Raw genomic sequence first — 14,830 nt, forward strand, 5'->3', positions numbered from 1 at the left:
GGTTTTTGTTTTATGTGACCATTGTCCACAGATTTCCATAGTCAGGATGTCCTCTTGGCCCTGAGAACCAGAACTGCAAGCCTCAGCATAGTGGAAGTGAGAAGAAGCGGAGGTGGTCTGAGGTGTAGCTCTCACTTATGCTTATTCTTCTTGCTCAGATGTTAACCTTTGAAGTGTGTCAGCCGGAGGGGAACAAGCCTTTTAACTGTAATGAGAGCTTGGCCATAGGTGAGAGTACAGAATTGATTATATCATTTAGACTTGATACAGAATACATAACTGTGATCACTAAGCTAGTAATATTGAATCATGGTTTATATGAGCAATAAACTGGATTTAACATTCTTCAGAAATTCTTTTATAAGCTTTTTAGTACATTCTTATTTAGCTCTATTTTATGGCTAGTTAGGCTAATATTAATAAATCAGTAATATAGCATATTTATTCCTAGTTACATTATCACTAGAGTAACTTTTTAAAAATGTTTTAATTTATTCATTGTAGAGAGAAGGGGGAACAGGAAGGAGCAGGAAGCATCAACTCTCATATGTGCCTTGACCAGGCAAGCCCAGGGTTTTGAACCGGTGACCTCAGCGTTCCAAGTTGACATTTTATCCATTGTGCCACCACGGGTCAGGCCCACTACAAGTAACTCTTATAGTAGCCACGGCTTATATCTTATACACTTTGGGTTTCTCAAACATTTAATACAGCACCTTTGTACATTTTGTATACCTTCTTTATAATAGATACTCAATGAAAGCTTACTGACCTATGACTAAAATCTCACTTATAGTTCAGTCATTCCTCCTGTGCTCATTGTCTGGTATTTCTCAACCGAGCCTTCTCTCTGTTCCAAGCATGGATAAGCCTGTAAACACATTGCCTAGACTCCCTTTGCAGATATGACTACCTATTAGTCACTTGTCTAGGGAGGCACTGACAGAGATTGAAAGGTAGGAAGAAAAAGAGGTCATTTTATCCAGTTCTAACAGTGCTTAGCAGGGGCTACGGTGGAGGGAGAAGCAGCAACACTAGGCAAGTGCAGAATCCTGGGTTCCTACACAGGCAGCTCAGCTCCAGGAGCAACCGTCTTAATGGTATAGTAATCATGGGCTGCAGGTAATAACGTTTTCCCAGTTGCTGCTCCAATTTTATGGAGTAGCATACATGAACAAAAAGACATTAAATAAATTTATACAAAATAAGTTTCCTACCAGATATATAACAAAGCAAAACAAAAAAACTTATCAATAATCTATATAACATAATTTCAGGTAATTATATAGAGTGATGTCTCATCATGATGAACAGGATATAAAGCCCTATCATGTGAAATTAGCATTTCTCAAAAAAAATCATAATCTAACTATGAGAAGAACATCAGACAAACCCAGATTGAAAGATATTGTACAAAATTTCATGCCAGCACTCCTCAAAGCTGCCAAAATCATCAAAAACGAGAAAGTCACAGAGGATCATAACTCAATCACAGGGACTGCCCCAGTTTTCGAAGGTTAATTTAGTACTTTAATAGGGTTTAGCTGATATGGTCATCCTTTTTTGAATGCTACATGTTTGACCAAAGAAATAATTGAATCAATTATTTTTACATTTTTACAGTATTTTGTAATCAATCAAACGCTTTCAACATTCAAGTCCCTGGAATCAGCACATGTTTCAAGCAGTAAACTCAACATCTGCAATTATTGCTTAATCCCAAGTGAACACCCTTTTCAATCAGTTAAACTCATTATATTTGAATGCTCAATTCCCTCCAGTACACTATTTAACTCATTATGTCAAAATAATGTGTTTATAATTAACATGGTCATTATATAAGCATTCCCAGATAAATCACCTAGAGTTTTACAAACTTACTTCTTGTGTGATAAACTGGACTTTTGTAAAGGATTTTCCACTACTTCCCTGAGACAGGTGGCCAAAGAGGACAACATAGAGGAAGTGATATTTGATCTGCAATAAAAGTGCTAAGGAGCCTGTCACGTAAAGAACTGGGGAAAGGAAAATGAAGCAGAAGGAAGAGCAAATTCAAAGACAAAGTGGCATAACATATTGATTTCCTTTCAAAGTACCATTTATTCAATTAATTATTTATTAAAGCTGACAACATCCTATACAAGGGGCTATTCTTTTGATATTTGTTTTGCTTATACATATTGGAGGCATATGCATGAAGCAAAAAGGAAAATCATAGAAACATAGAGCAGCAGCACCAATGAAAGTGATGTAGTTCAATGTTCTTACTCTGTAAATGTGGCAAATAAGGACCAAAGTGGTTAAGGGACTAAGGTTACATAGTTTCTGGCTCACAGACCAGATTATTTCACCCTCCCATAAACAAAGGTCAAATTCAGTTTTAAAGCTCTCACTTTTAAAAGGCATTTGCCTAAAACAAATTTGTGGCATGCTTTTCACAATCAGTTTCATTTCCCAAATGAGTTTATTACCAGCGTGTAATCCCCATTAAACTTTGCCATTTGAAAGAAGATTAAACAATGGCATGTTTTTATTCACTGGTAGATTCCAGTAAGGAATAAATAAGGACAATCTAAGGTTAGAATCTGGTCAAGGGTTAAAGCAGAAATAAATAGGTCACTACAACATGAGACCCAACTAAAGATTAAACTTATGCACATAAACAATGGTTAACATATTTTATGAATAAATCATTTTCTCACCTGAAATAGCATTCATTACATAATCAAAGAATATTATTAAGAAATTTTCTTCTAAGGAATAGTAAAAGAATAGAGGGAATTCTATTTGTTATGCTTGAAGCAAGGGATGGTCTTGAAATATCTGTCACAAATAAGTACATAGTATCAAGAGAAAACATTGCACAAATTACAATAACACTGGGAGAGTCTCTGATCCAGAGACAACACCTACCATTGTCATGATTAATTAGTCAGCTCCTCAGTAAGTCAAATATTATGATGGGACACATATCTTTTTGAACATAGTTACTATGTAATTGTTTTTTAAATTTTTTATTGATTTTAATTTATTGTGTCAAGTGTCCCACCAAATATATCCCCCACACCACCATGTTTCCCTCAACACCCTCCTGGCAACCTTCCCCCAATGCCTTCACCTCTTTCCTCCAGGATTTGCTGTCCTGCTCTGTATAACGTTGTGTTATGTATTGATATATATAATTTCACTAATCTCTTCCCACTTCTCTGATCACATCCTCTAATCCCCTTTCCCTCTGTCCACTTTCCCTCTGTCCCCTTGATCCTGCCTCTGCCTCTAGTCTGTTCCTCAGTTTACACTGTTCATTAGATTCCTCAAATGAATGAGGTCATATGATATATTACTTTCTCTACCTGGCTTGTTTCACTCAGTAGAATAGTCTAAAGGGCCATCCATGTTGTTGCAAAAGATAAGATTTCCATTTATTTTTTTGGCCGTGTAGTTATTCCATTGTGTATATGTTGCACAGCTTTATAATCCACTCCGCCACTGATGGACACTTGGGCTGTTTCCAGATGTTGGCTATTGTAAACAATGCTGCAATAAACATGAGCGTGCATTTCTTCTTTTGAATCAGTGATTTAGTATTCTTAGGATATATTCCTAAAAGTGGAACAGCTGGGTCAAAAGGCAGTTCTATTTTTAATTTTTTGAGGAATCTCCATATTGTTTTCCACAGTGGCTGCACCAGTCTGCATTACCACCAGCAATGCAGGAGGGTTCCCTTTTCTCCACACCTTTGACAGCACTTATTATGTGTTGTTTTGTTAAAGAGCTCCATTCTGACAGGTGTGAGGTAGTATCTCATTGTGGTTTTAATTTGCATTTCTCTAATGATTAGTGGTGGGGAACATGTATTCAACTGCCTATTGGCATCTGTATGTCCTCTTTGGAAAAGTGTCTTTTCATTTCTTTTGTCCATTTTTGATTAGATTGTTTACCTCCCTAGTGTTGAGTTCTACAAGTTCTTTATAAATTTTTGTTATAAAACCCCTCCTCAGACGTATTGGAAAATATGTTCACCAATTGCGTGGTTTGTCTTTTATTTTGTTCATATTGTCTTTAGCTGTGCAAAAGCTTTTTAGTTTGATATAGTCCCATTTGTTCATCCTGCGAGATGTCTGAGAGCTTACTGCCTATGTTTTGTTCCAAGATAATTATGGTTTCACGACTTACATTTAAGTCTTTTATCCATTTTGAGTTTATTTTTATGAATGGTGTAAGTTGGTGGTCTAGTTTCACTTTTTTGCAAGTACCTGTCCAATTTTCCCAACACCATTTGTTAAAGTGACTGTCTTTACTTCATTGTCTGCTCTTACCTCCTTTATCAAATATCAAATGTCCATAAAGGTGTGGGTTTATTTCTGGGTTCTCTATTCTTTTCCATTCATCAGTATGCCTGTTCTTATGCCAGTACCAAGCTGTTTTGAGTACAATGGCTTTGTAGTATAACTTGATATCACGAAATGAGATACCACCCACTTTATTCTTCTTTTTCAAAATTGCTAAGGTTATTCATGTTCTTCTTTGGTTCCATATAAACTTTTGGGATATTTGTTCTATATCTTTTAAGTATGCCACTGGTATTTTAATAGAAATTCTATTGAATTTATAGATTGCTTTCAGTAATATGGACATGTTAATGATGTCTTTTCTTCCTATCTATAAACACGGTATATGCTGCCACTTGTTTGTATCTCCCTTGATTTTTTTTATCAATGTTTTATAATTTTCTGAGTACAAGTCTTTAACCTCCTTGATTAAATTTACTCCTAGGTACTTTTTTTGCTGTTGCAATAGTGAAGGGGATTGTTTTCTTAATTTCTCTTTCAGACAGTTCATTGTTGGTGAATATAAATGCCACTGATTTCTGAATATTGATTTTATATTCTGCCATCTTCCTGAATTCATTTATGAGGTCTAGCAGTTTTTTGACTGAGACTTTAGGGTTTTCTATGGACAGTATCATGTCATCTGCAAATAATGATAGTTTTACTTCTTCTTTTCCAATTTGAATGCCTTTTACTTCTTCTTTTTGGCTGATTGCTGTGGCTAGGACTTCCAGAACTATGTTGAATAAGAGTGGTGAAAGGGGACACCCCTGCCTTGTTCCTGATCTTAAGGGGATTGTTTTTCATTTTTGCCCATTGGGTATGATGTTGGCTGTGGGTTTGTCATAGATGGCTTTTATCATGTTGAGGTATGTTCCCTGTATTCCCATCTTGCTGAGAGTTTTGATCATAAATGGATGCTAGGTATTATCAAATGATTTTTCTGCTCTATTGATATTATCATGTAATTTTTTTCTTCCTTTTATGTGATGAATCACATTGATTGATTTGTAAATATTGTACCAGCCCTGCTTCCCCAGAATAAATCCCACTTGATCATGATTTAAGATTTTTTTATGCATTACTGGATCCAGTTTGTAATATTTTGTTGAGAATTTTAGCATCTAATTTCATCAGGGATATGGGCCTCAGTTTCTTTTCTATGTAGTGTCTTTGCCTGGTTTTGGAATGAGGATTATGCTAGCCTCATAAAAGGAGCTTGAAAGTCTTCCGTCCTCTTAAATTTTTTAAAATAGCTTGGGAAGAATAGGAGTTAGTTCTTCTTTGGATATTTGGTAGAATTCCCCTGTGTAGCCATCTGGCCCAGGACTTTTGTTTGTTGGGAGTTTTTTGATAACTGTTTCAATCTCATTTGTTGTAATTGGTCTGTTTAGGTTTTCTGATTCTTCCAGATTGATTTTTGAAAGATTATATGTTTAAGAAATTTGTCTGTTGTCTTTATTTTTGGCATACAGTTCTTCATATTATTTTCTTACAATCCTTTGTATTTCTGCTGTGTCTGTTGTGACTTTTCCACTCTAATTTCTAATTTGTTTATTTGAATCCTCTCTCTTTTTTTCTTCTTGAGTCTGGTTAAAGGTTCATCTATCTTGTTTACCTTTCAAAGAAACAGCTCTGGTTTCACTGATCTTCTGTATTGTTTTTTTTAGCCTCTATGTCATTTATTTCCACTCTGATCTTTATTATTTCCTTCCTTCTACTTCCTCTGGACTTTACATGCTGTTCTTTTTCTAGTTGTTTTAGATGCAGGGTTAAGTTGTTTATTTGAGCTTTTTCTTGCTTAAGATATACCTGTAATGCTGTCAACTTCCCTCTCAGGACTGCTTTTGCTATGTCTCATAAATTTTGAGTTGTAGGTTCATTTTAATTTGTTTCAAGGAAATTTTTTATTTCTTCTTTGATCTCATTGTTAACCTGTTCATTATTTTATACCATGCTATTTAGTCTCCAAGTGTTTGAAAATGTTTCAGTTTTTCTATTGTAGTTGATTTCTAGTTTCATGCCATTGTGATCAGAGAAGGTGCTTTTTATGATTGCAGTCTTCTTAAATTTATTGAGTCTCGTTTTGTGTCCTAACATGTGTTCTATCCTAGAGAATGTACCATGAACACTTGAAAAGAATGCATATTCTGCTGCTTTGGGGTGAAAGGTTCTGAAGATATCTATTAAACCCAGTTGATCTAGTGGGTCCTTTAAGGCTGCTGTTTCTTTGTTAATTATCTTTCTTGAGGATCTATCCAATTATGTTAGTTGGATATTAAAATCCCCTGTTATTATAGTATTGCTGTTGATCTTGTCCTTTATGTCTATCAAAACTTACTTTATATATTTAGGTGTTCCTATATTAGGCACATGAATATTTATAATGCTTATATCTTCCTGTTGGATTGCTCTCTTTATTATTATGTAGTGACCTTCTTTATCTCTTCCTATAACCTTTGCTTTAAAGTCTATTTTGTTCAATATAAGTATTGCTACCCCAGCTTTTTTTTCATTACCATTTGTATGAAATAGTTTTTTTCTATCCCTTCACTTTCAGTCTATGTGTATATTTTGTTTTGAGGTGGGTCTCCTGTACACAGCATATGTAGTTCCTGTTTTCTTATCCACGCAGCTACCCTATGTATTCTGATTGGGGCTTTTAATTTATTTACATTTAAAGTTATTATTGATATGTAGTTGTTTGTTGCCATTTTATTCTTTAAATTTATATTCCTCTTTTTCTGGATTATTTTTCTCTTTGTTCTGTTTACAGCAGGCCCCTAAACTTTTCTTGCAGCATTAGTTTGGTTTTAATGAATTCCTTGAGATATTTTTCTCTCTTTGTTTGTTTGTCCCCTTTAATTTTAAATAATAGCCTTGCTGGATAAAGAAGTCTTGGTTGTAGGCTCTTCTTTTGCATTACTTTGAATATTTCTTGCCAATCCCTTCTGGCCTCAAGTGTTTCTGTTGAAATGTCAGATGTCATCCTTACGTGGGCTCCTTTCTAGGTGATTGACTGTTTTTTTTTCTTGCAGCTTTTCATATTCCTTCTGTATCTTTTAACTTTGGTGTTTTAATTATGATGTATCTTGGTGTAGGTCTCTTTAGGTTCCTCTTAATGGGACTCTCTGTGCTTCTTGAACTTGTGTGACTTTTTCCTTCATCAATTTAGGGAGGTTTTCAGCTATGATTTCTTCAATCAGGTTCTCTATCCCTTCTTCTTCTCTTCTCCTTCAGGAATCCTTATGATGTGAATGTTGTTTCCCTTCATGTTGTCACAGAGCTATCTTAGAGTTTCCTCAGGTTTTTGAGCCTCTTTTCTTTTTGCTGTTCTATTTCCATGCTTTCATTTATCTTGTCCTCTAAATTGCTGATTCGATTCTCTGCTTCATCCAGCCTGCTGTTAATTCCTTCTAGTGTAGTCTTCATTTCTGATATTGTATTTGTCATTTGTGACTGATTCCTTTTTATGATTTCAATGTCCTTTTTGATGCTATGTCTTTATTTAGGTGCTCATTATGTTCATCCATTGTTGCTCTAAGATCATTGAGTATTCTAACAATCATTATTTTAAACTCTGCATCTGATGTCTTGGTTATTTCCATTTCATTCAGTTCTTTTTCTGGGGATTTTTTTTTTTTTTGTATTTTTCTGAAGCTGGAAATGGGGAGGCAGTCAGACAGACTCCTGCATGCGCCCAACCGGGATCCACCCAGCATGCCCACCAGGGAGCGATGCTCTGCCCATCTTGGGACTTTGCACTGCAGCAATCAGAACCATTCTAGCACCTGAGGCAGAGGCCACAGAGCCATCTTCACTGCCCGGGCAAACTTTGCTCCAGTGGAGCCTTGGCTGCGGGAGGGGAAGAGAGAAACAGAGAGGAAGGAGAGGGGGAGGGGTGGAGAAGCAGATGGGTGCTTCTCCTGTGTGCCCTAGCCGGGAATCAAACCCGGGACTCCTGTACACCAGGCCGATGCTCTACCACTGAGCCAACTGGCCAGGGCTGGGGATTTCTTTTGTTGATTCATTTGGATTACATTTCTCTGTCTTCACATTTTGTCTGGTTATATACTGCTTTTTTGGGCGTGCTATTTGTGTAGCTAGCTGAGTATAGGCTTGTTGTCTGCTCCAGCTTCCAGTTGTGTTGTTTCTTGATCTTCTTGTGTTGACTTCAGCTGTTGTTTGTAATCCACCATGGACTACTTGTCTTCTGCTACTGTTCTTTTTGCTACTTGTGTTGGCATTTTCTATGCCTTAGCTAGGTCAGGTGTGAAGAGCCCTTTTTTAAGATACCACTCTAACAAGCATTGTTAGGTCCTGGGTTGATGCTCTTCATATTTGGCATTGAATGTGCTAGCCCTGGACCTTCCTGGCTGGAACCTGGTGCAGACCTGTGGGGGTCACTGTCTATGACAGGCCCTTAGCAACCTTCTTGGAGCTACAGGCCATCCAGAGTTTATGGCTGCCTCTGCTGGGCCCAGGTGCCATTGTAAATATTAGCTGCATTCCTAGGCTGGCTTTTATCTACTCTTGGCCAGTGAGTGTGGCCTTTGTGTTCCCAAGGTGGGGTCTGCCCACCAGGCCACCGCCACTGCCACCACAAGTGTGCAGGTGTGGATGCTGACTCCGCCACTGCCACAACCAGGCTGGCTCGCCCTTCAGTGGGTACTCAGTGTGGGGGGGCAGTGTAGCCCAGACCTCAGCACTCAAAACCTGTGTCCCTGACATGCCCCCTGCTTCTAAGCCATTCTTTGCTCTGACCGGAGTAAGAGAGTCTCTGGTGGGTGGGTTAATAACTCCCTTTGCTGGTGTTGCTTCTCCCAGGAAAATGGCTACTTTAGATTTGGGGAGTGACTCAGCACAAGGGTTAGGGTAGCTGTCCCCCACAGTGTCTTTCCTTGTGCCTCCAAGATTATACTGTCCTCTTGCAACTCCATTCCTCTCAGCACTCCCCACTTCCTGAGCCCCGGTTAATAGGCTGTGAATGAGGTTTTCTGCATAGTCCCTTTAAGATGAAGCCTGGGTCTGAGAGTTTTGTCTCCCTCTCACAAACAGTAACCTGGCTCTTCTCTCAGCTTAATACTGTCCTTTCGCCTCTTCTAGTCTCTGGGGCTCTAGGCTAGGGCTCTGATCCTGGGGCTGAAGATCCACAACTCCCTGGGCAACCTACCCCATCATGAAAGTCCCTCCGGGTTGCCACTCACTCCTAGGAGTGCAGCAGCCCTTTCCACATCTCTGCTCTTTCTACCAGTCTCAGTGTGGTTTCCTTGGTGATCCTTGGTTATAGATTCCTCTTAGTTTAGTCCAAAGTCAGTTTTTCAAGATGATTGCTTCCAAGTTAAGTTGTAATCCACTTTTTTTCTGGAGGTGGGAGTTGGAATGTCCACCTACTCCATCACCATCTTCTTTCTCACCAATAAACATTATTTTATGGAAAAAAATATATCTACCATCTCCAAGAATTCTATGACTTTATTTTTGAGATGAAGAAACTGAAGCTGAGAGATTAAATTATTTTCTCAAGGTTACACAGGTAGTAACTGAAGGTGAGAACTTCAGCCATTCTCCAACCATAGAATCCAGAGTCCATTATGTTTATTTACTTTACTTGACACACATAATCTTATTAAGTCTTTGTAAACATCCTCAATGGTAGGCATTACAGGCATACCATATCTGAGATTTTGCTTTCCACAGTTTGTTACCTTTTTCCTCCTTTTTCTTCAGTAATTCTACACTCTTCTTTGTCAGCATTTCCTGCACGTTGATAAACCTGCCAAGTGAGTGTTGTCAGCCACACAAAATTCTGGCTTTCTAGGAGAACACAGAGGATGAGTAGGGAAAGAGGGGCTGCTTGTGATTCTGGGGAAGTCTGGAAGCTCCGGACCTTGCAAGGGGCATCAAACTTTGGGGTCACTATGTAATTGTTTTTAAAGGCACATTTTTAATATAGATTATTTTCTCAATACTTTATTCCCTAAGCAAGATTCTTAGAAAAAGACTCTGAGAAAACTTGCAAAAAAAGTGGTTTATTGGGAATTGTTCTCAGGAACCACACTTGTAAGAGATGAGGAAAGAATGGAGTGAGGGAGACTCTGAACTGCAATGCAACAAACGAGAACTGGGCTAAACCCAGGGGCAGCTCTGAACTTAGGGTGACCCTTCAGAAATGTACTAAAATAAAAGAAAGTGGCCAGACCTTCACATCCCCTTGGATGTGGGCTGCCCCTGTAGAGATAGCCATGTTTGACCAGGGGTGATTCCCTAGGAGGGGTTCAGCTGTTGCCCAATAGCAAACAATACTCCTGGCAGTTCATAAAATGAGTGGCTCACTGCTGAAGAGGAGAATCTTCTGGCACACCACTACATTCACAAAACAATAGTTCTTTCATTTTGTGAGTGCTTTGTTTTGTGAAAACACCACAAATTTTAAATTCATTTTGTTACTGCTCATGCTGTTTGCTTCCAGTGTTTTTATTTACAAACCATGATGCTAAAATATTCTTGTACATGTCTTATGGTGTACATGACAAAGGTTTTTGTGTGAAATCATGCAGTTCTTAGCTTTTTCTGATTTACTTATATCATGCACTATAATTTCTCAAGGTTCAATTATGTTGTTGTAAATGTCACTATATCATCATTTCTTAGGGTTGAGTAGTATTCCATTGTATATATGTACCACTTCTTCTTTATCCAATCCTCTATCGAGGAACATTTTGGTTGTTTTCATATCTTGGCCACTGTGATGAACATGGGGGTGCATGTGACCTTATGTACCAAAGTTTTCAGATTTGGGGGGGTAAATAACCAGTAGAGGGATTACTGGTTCATATGGTACTTCTATTCCTAAATTTTTTAGGAACCACCATACTTTCTTCCATAATGGTTGCCCTAATTGGCATTCTCACCAGCAGTGAATGAGGGTTCCTTTTTCTCTACAGCCTTTCCAACACTTGTTATTACCTGTCTTGTTGATAAAAGCCAATGTCACAGGTATGAGGTTGTATCTCATTGTAGTTTTGATTTGCATTTCTTGAATAACTAGTGAAGATGAGCATCTTTTTATATAACTGTTGGCCATTTGTATGTCCTCTTGAGAGAAGTGTCTGTTCAGGTATTCGCCCCATTTTTAAATTGGATTGTTTGCTTGTTTGTTGCTGAGCTTTGTGAGTTCTTTATATATTTTGGATATTAACCACTTATTGGAACTGTGGTTTGCAAATATCATCTCCCATTTAGTTGACTGCCTATTTGTTCTGCTGTCAGTTTCTTTTGCTCTACAGAAGCTATTCAGTTTAATATAGTCCCAATCACTTATTTTTGCCTTTACTTCCCTTGTTTTGGTCAAATCTTTAAATTGTTCTCTATGGCCAAGGCCCATGAGTTTAGCACCTATATTTTCTTCTATAAAATTTGTTATTTCACATCTATATTTAAGTCTTTGATCCATGTAGAATTCATTTTTGCACAGGGAGAAAAACTGTAGTCAAGTTCATTCGCTTGCATGTGGCTTTCCAATTTTCCCAGCACCATCTATTGAAGAAGCTTTTATTTTTCCATTGTGTGTTTTTGGCTCTTTTGTTGAAGATGATTTGTCCATATATATGTGGTTTTATTTATGGGCTGTTGATTCTGTTTCATTAGTCTGTATGTCTGTTTTTCTGCCTACACCATGCTGTTTTGATTATCATGGCTCTATAGTACAATTTGAAGTCAGATAGTGTGATACTTCCAGCTTCATTCTTTTTTCTCAGGGTTGCTTTGGCTATTCAGGCTTTATTATGGTTTCTTACAAATTTGGTGATTTTTTTTTGTATTTCTTAAAAAAAAACATAGGAATTTTGATGGGGATTGCGTTAAATTTATAGATTGCTTTGTGTAATATGGCTATTTTAACTATGTTAATTCTTCCAATCCATAAACATGGAATATTTTTCCATTTCATTGTGTATTTTTCAAGTTCTTTCAATAATGCTTTGTAGTTTTTAGTATATAGGTCCTTCACATTCTTTGTTAAGTTTATTCCTAGGTATTATATTATTTGTTGTTGTTGCAATTGTAAAAAAAATTGGTTTTTTTAATTTATTTTCATCATTTGCATATAGGAAAGCAATTGACTTTTGTTTATTGATTTTGTACCCTGCAACTTTACTGCATTGGTATATTGTTTCTTTTTTTTTTTTTTTTTTTTTTTTTTGGTATTTTTTGAAGTTGGAAACGGGGAGGCAGTCAGACAGACTCCTGCATGCGCCCGACCAGGATCCACCCAGCATGCCCACCAGGGGGCAATGCTCTGCCCATCTTGGGGCGTCACTCTGCTGCAATCAGAGCCATTCTAGCGCCTGAGGCAGAGGCCACAGAGCCATCCTCAGTGCCCGGGCCAACTTTGCTCCAATGGAGCCAGGGCTGCAGAAGGGGAAGAGAGAAACAGAGAGAAAGGAGAGAGGGAGAGGTGGAGAAGCAGATGGGCGCTTCTCCTATGTGCCGTGGCCAGGAAGTGAACCCGGGACTCATGCACGCCAGGCTGACGCTCTACCACTGAGCCAACCGGCCAGGGCCAGTTTATTGTTTCTAATAGTTTTTTAGTGGAGTCTTTGCGATTTTCTATATACAAGATCATGTTGTCTGCAAAAAGTGATAACATTACTTCTTTCATGATATAGATGCCTTTTATTTTTCTTTTCCTTTACTGATTGCTCTGGCTATAACTTCCAGAACTATGTTGAATAAGAGTGGAGAGAGTGGGAAGCCCGTTCATACACACACACACACACACACGAGTTATTTTAAAATATAGTCATTAAAAATATAGTCTATATACATACTTCAATGAATTTATAATAAAAATTATGTTTACTTGTGTTGAATTCAGTGTTTAAGTATAATTTATAGAACTGTGTAGATTCTGCACTCTACTCATTGGTAATTGATCATTCAGAACTTGGTAGATTCTGTGCTCTACTTATTGGTAATCAGGTAATTCAGTTCACATTTTTATTACTATCAAAAGAAATTCTATTAAATATATATTTTCAAAGTAAGTTATGAAAGTAGTTAAAGAGAATTTGTCTTTTTTAATAACCAGATATATGTTTTAAAATTTTAATAATTTAAAGCCACATGACTTTACATATGTGTACTTTGCATTGTCTGCTTCTTATTAATGAATCACTCACTGTACTCTAGATAATTGGCTTGTATAATGCCAAGCATAATTGGGAAAATACCTGTCCATTACACAACATTTAAAGGCAGGTGAGTAAATAATTATTTTTAAAAGAATTTTTAACAACACAGATAAAAGTTACTACTCAGGATATAGGATCAACTACCTTTTAATCCTTTCTTTTTGTTGCACAGTTGCCTATAGAAAAGAGTTATCATTCATAAGGATGTAGAGTTATAAAATCACAAGAAATAGGAAACAACTTCACACAACTAAAACAATACAGTGACAATAATAATCTCTTAAGAATTAATGATCCAGCTATTTGTATAGGTAATAAACAACTGTAAGAATTAATAGGCATTTGTCTTCCTGAAGAATTTCCTTAAGATTCCAGCTGGCTGCTCTGAAAATAATTAGTTTTGTCCCTTTACAGTGATTCAATATGATACTCAAATGACATTAAAAAGACCATCATTGGATTTCTGTGTTCACTGAGAAAGTACATTTCAAAAGACACTGTCCCCTCAATGCACCCTGGCTGCTGATTACTTACATTTTCCTTGCCATTGAATTTAAAAAGGTAAACTGCATATCCTACAAATACCATAAGTTCAGTAGTTCAGTATATGCAAACATATTTAAACTAAATGAATTTTTTTTCCCAAACATCTTGTTCTGTCAGTCACACAAGCTAGAAACCTGTTAGTAATATTTCAAGTTAATAATAATAAAAGAAATGAGTGCTCTGTAATGATTACCAGAAATTAATGTCACAGTTTTGGAGCATGAAACAAGGCCATTTCTATCGGTTCCATCCAGTAATTGTTTCATTCCATTGATTACCCCTGTATACAACACAGTAAGTTGTAGTAGAAATACTCTGGACTCAGGAACGAGATTTGTATTTCAGTTCTGGGGTTGCCATTTTGTAGATTGGTATCATTGGCAAACAATTTGACCTTCCCAAGTTTTCATTTTCTTGCATATTTACTAGAAAAACAATATTATTTATGGCTAGTTAGAAATGTTTACATGACCATTTAGCACAGAGCCTGAGAGAAAGTTGGTGCTTATTAAATAGCATTCATGTCCCATATTAGTCCACTGAGGTATACTAACCTGGCCTGTGATAGGGTGATATAGGAACATGTGGTTGCAAATAGGATACATATACACTGCTCACAAAAATTAGGGGATATTTTATTGCCTCGGGTTCATTTTGAAATATCCCCTAATTTATGTGAGCAGTATACTGTATTTCCCCATGTATAAGACACTCCCATGTGTAAGATGCACCTTAATTTGGGGACCCAAAATTTGAAAA

Source organism: Saccopteryx bilineata, chromosome 5 (assembly GCF_036850765.1).
Source record: "Saccopteryx bilineata isolate mSacBil1 chromosome 5, mSacBil1_pri_phased_curated, whole genome shotgun sequence".
NCBI classification, from domain to species: Eukaryota; Metazoa; Chordata; class Mammalia; order Chiroptera; family Emballonuridae; genus Saccopteryx; species Saccopteryx bilineata.